The sequence below is a fragment of the Fukomys damarensis genome, unplaced genomic scaffold (genome assembly GCF_012274545.1).
Source record: "Fukomys damarensis isolate Sample0158 unplaced genomic scaffold, DMR_v1.0_HiC HiC_scaffold_10, whole genome shotgun sequence".
Classification (NCBI taxonomy): domain Eukaryota; kingdom Metazoa; phylum Chordata; class Mammalia; order Rodentia; family Bathyergidae; genus Fukomys; species Fukomys damarensis.
The window spans coordinates 5602158-5607176 of NW_022900922.1; positions in this window are offsets into that span (position 1 = coordinate 5602158).

Below are 5019 nucleotides of genomic sequence, written 5' to 3' on the forward strand. Positions count from 1 at the left end.
CGCGCTCCTGCTAACCACGGGGCCGCGCGCCCCTGGCCGCAGGTGGAAGCTGGAGCCCCCAGGCCCCTTGCAGGAAGCCAGCTTCCCTGACTGTGGGTGGGGATCTAGAGCAAGGACTTGAGGCATAGCTCGAAAACGACAGACGTTCGTGTGTCCGACTGACCGGGGAAGAGGCTGGCCGAGACCCGGGAGGCTGTCCACAGAGTAGGGGGCACAGCGTGGTCCGCAGAGCCACGCTGGCTCACTGTTCTTACCCGGCCTGGCTGCTGAGCAGGCGTCGGTCCTTGGGCAATAATTTATTTTTTGGCTCTCCTTCTACATCTCACCTGTAAAGTGGGTTGATAATAGTATTTGCTTCATGGGGTGGCTACTCAGAACAAGCGACTGTTAGTAAGTGCAAAATGGTCATCTGTTCAACAGAGTGGCGCTGCGTTTAACATGAGTCACACACTTCTGTCATTATTCAGTAACTTACGCCTCCGCGAGTTCAAATCACTACTTTAGGCTACTGTGTACAATCCTATTGCTACTTAAAGCTTATCAGATGTTCACCTTTGTCCCATCTCTCTAGGTCAGCTTTCCTTTTTTATATTATGGAAATTGTCAAGAGTTTTAACCTCCACAAGTCTTCCATTAAAGCCTACTGTAAAAAGATGAATGATGTAAACTTTCCAACACTGATTAGCTGACAGTTAAATGACTTGTTCTGTAGAAGCTACAAAAATTAGGGTGTGCAAGTAACTAAAAGATTTCATACCCTTGTTTTAAGAAACTAGAATTACTAAAACTGGCAATTCTGTGTTGTTACTCTCCATGCCCAGGGTGAAAACTGACACTAAGAAACTGGGTGTTATGCACAGGAACGATGGAAGGAAGACAGAGGGTCAGTCTTCGCTAGCTCACAAGCTTTCAGAAAGGCATATGATTAGGTGTTAAAATTAGAAGGTAGAGATCAAACCTAGGTCCTTGGGCATGCTGAGCACTCAAGCATTCTCCTGAGCCACATCCCCACCTGACACACTTTAGAAGCAAACACTACTTTTCCCTTGGGGTCTTCATGTAAACCAAATTTGCAAAAGACTGGTCATGTTTTTTTACCACTCTGACAGTGTTAGTGATACTTGATTTGGTGAAAAAACAGGTCAGAAATTGGGAAGGACATTTTTTTTCAGCATTCAGTACTTCTCCAAAAGTTATAGAATTCTCAGATTAACAATCCCCCACCCAGACTGAGATAGTCTCATTTCTGCCTGTGGTCCCCGCTGGAACCAGCACATTGCTTTGTACACTGAAAGCTCTAACTGAACACTTACTGAATCAAATTGCTACCCTGTGTTGGAGATTCCATCACTCGACACCTTGGGAATCAAAGGGATGCTCATGAGACGGCAGGCACTCGGGACATCACTATAAACCAGAACCCCGAGTTACTAGTTAATGAGTTAATGGGACTTTGGAAGATAACCCTGGCCACAGGCTTATTTAGCAAAATGAAATAGAAATTTCAGATATTTTTCCATAAATTATGAGTAATTCTCAAAGTACATTATTTTGGACTTAATTATGACCACTCTTGGCTCAATTTTATCCTAGTACTCTATGGTCTTTAAAGTTCAGACATCCCCCCATCAGAATGTCAACAGCCAGTCACCTCAATATAAAATTTGTACTTTTAAATTACAACTTCTGGGGCTTGCTATAGTTTTATTATTAAGCATCTTAAAGATTGAACACTAAGCTTGAATTCTTGTTTACTGTATCCCCAACATAGTACTTGACACATGGTTGGCATACAATATGCCTAGGCCATATGCTTAAAACTGGCAATATATCAATTTAATATGTTTTCTGTAGAACATAGGAAATATAAAATTTGTCAATAATTAATCAAAAAATAAAGATAAAACCATTTTCCTCTGAGATAGGATTGAGCAAACTTTTAAAGAAGAAAAATAAAAGCAGATATAGACAACATATACAGCGATGAGGGTGGGTGGGTGTGATGGGCAATCTTGAATGTCAGCTCAATTGGCTTGAGAGATGCCTCGGGGATTAGTAAGCATGCTTCTAAAGTGTGTCTGGGTGGGACACAACGATGTGATCTAGGGGACTCCATCAGTCCCGGGCCTATCTTCCCTGGCTCCTTCTCTGCTCACTGCTGAGAAGCCTTGCTCCACAAGGCCCTTCTGCCGTGTTGTTTCTGCCTCAGAAGTAATCAGCCTTGTTCTGAAACCTCTGAAACCATGAGCCAAAATTAACCTCCCCTCCTCTGATTTGCAGGTCTTAAGAAATTCTGTACCAGAAAATGTGGAAAGGTGACCAATACACTAGGTTTCGCTGACAATGTACAGAAATAGAAGGACTTTAGCCTTGGAGTGGTATTTTATGAACTTCTGAACAATAATATTTAGATTAAATTTAATTCATGACTATATTCACTCCAAAATGATATGGCAGATACTAAAATACCCTTCAGTTGAAAAAAGTAGAAACTTAGTAAAATACTAAAAAAATAAAAATATGAAATAGCAGTTTGTTAATTCACAAGTACTAGAAGTTTATGACTCATACATCATAATGGAATATGAGAGATACATTTCATTTTTACAAAAGTTATAGTATGTTATGTTAATGCAATACTTAAAATGTTGCCAGTGGTAAAAGTATATATTTATATCCCCCCACAAGATACTGTAATAGCTAAGGCCAGAAGTACAATTTATGGTAAAAATACAAACAACACAGACATAGAGAAAAAAATTTCCAGAGTAAATTATCCATCCATCACCATCATGTTCAAAATATGGACAAATGGGTCAGTTCTTAAAAGACTGCTGTAAATGGAGACTTTACAATATGAATCTATGGCTATATGATTGATTTAAATTTTTGACGGGTAATTAGCCCCCTAAGAGGGGAATTTTTTTGTCTGTAAATTCTTGCAGTACATATATTCATACTCACCAGCCACAATAATTTCTGACACTTCCTAAGAAACCAGTGTTCTTCTATTGATCAGAAAACTCAGTTCCAATAGCACTGCATATAATTTTTCTTCATGAAGGAAGGGGAAGAAAAAGTAGACCCAGATCGTTCAACATCTGTGTACCCAGCATAGGTCAAAAGGCAATGAATAATCAAGAGTCACATCCACACGGCTCATATTTTTTTTTAAAGTAATTCTTTGACTTCAAAGAGAAGTTATCAAATGCAGAACAGGAAAGGAGAATCTAAAAATCCATGGGAGGCCAATGAACACCATAAAATTGCATCCAGGATTTTATGTGAACAGTTTGTTACTTATAATAATGTGAGGTTGTCTTATTTATTGGTATTCTCAGTTTCTTGTTTTCTGTCTCCCTGTCTTAAGACTATACATACTATAAGATTGGGGAACTTGTCTGTCTTCTTTTTTTACTGCATTCTCGAGTCCAAATGGGCATCTCTACAGACAGAATCTACTCCAAATAAACAATCATTGAAGGAATGAAGAGGAAAGGAGGGAAGAAGAGACAGTGGAAAGCAGGATAGAAAGAAGAAACATATGCAAATATCCACTTTTTTGTGGAAATGTTTCTAACTTTTTTATATGCTCAAAGGAGTCTATGACTAAAAAAGAAATCAAGAATGACTGGTTTTATACTACCTCTCATTACCTCCTCTGCTCTTTGCTCACAAGCCACACTGTTTCCAATTACATACCAAAATGGTTATCCTGATTTGCCATAAGTCTATAATGATGCCATGTATGACTTGAGAAATGTTTCATTATGTCTTTACAGCTTTAGAGAGCTTCTTCTGCCTGCAGAACTTACAGTTGCCATACTTCAACTATTCTTTGGCCACCTCTGACAATAAATGCCTTTTTTTTTTGTCTCATTAAGCAGAGTTGTATTTAAAAAGTATTATAAGATATTGAAAAATTGAAGTGACATTTTTGTCTCCATTCTGGAGCAATACGCTTCCATGTATACAATTTTATTAATTACCTTTTAGCTTCCTTTGCCCATTACCCTATATAAGTCATGTGGTAGCTAGTGTCCATAGATGGTCTCCCAATGAACTGTGCCTTCGGCTATTCATACCCTTTTTTTTTAAATTCATACCCTTTTATGTCATCCTCCTCTTAAATCTGGGCTGGCCCTATGACTCTTTTTTTTTTGGCCCTGGGGATTGAACTCAGGTCCTTGTGCTTACAAGGCAGGTGGTCAGACCACTGAACTAAATCTCCAGCCCTATGACTCATTTCTGATCCAAAAAGACTACGGTGGAAATGTTGCCAAATGAATTCTAAGGCTAGAGCACAAGACTTGCAGTTAGTGAACTCTCTCTTGGAATTTAAACACTATCCTGAAAGAAGCCCAAACTACATGCAGAGCCTGTACATAGATGGAGAACCTCAGCTGAACCCCGGCCAGGAGCCACCATCAGCTCCTACGCATGTGGACAAGGCATCAGATATCTGAGCTAATGAGAACACCTCAGGCAAGCCCAGTCAGACCAAGGGACAGCAATAATAAACTGTTGTCTTAAGCCATTGGTTTAGTGTGGTTTGTTAACCTACCTGTAGATAACTGGATAATCTGATTAAAAATAAACTGCTAAAGCTATATATACCAATACTTTAGCCAAGACTGTAATAAATAATGTTATCAAACTTAACAGAAATATTGTGTACAAAGATCAAGGTAAACTGTAGCAGATCTTAAGGTATTCGAGAGCATTTTTATTTTACTTCTAAGTTTCTAATTTTGCCTGGTTCTTTCCTTTGAGGTGGGGTGATAAATAAGGCTTTGTGAAAAGACACAATGACCTCAATAAAAGACACAATGCTTGTAATTACTTTTGACCTAGATATTGAAATAAGTCCTTTCCCACATACTTTGACTAAAAAGGGAATGGAGTAGGGATCACTGGTAGTCAGACTGAAGACTCAATGAAAATGAGACAGTAGGTGAATAAAATATACATTTTAATCTATTCAGCTTCTTTATGAACTTTATACTTCAGGAAGATTAC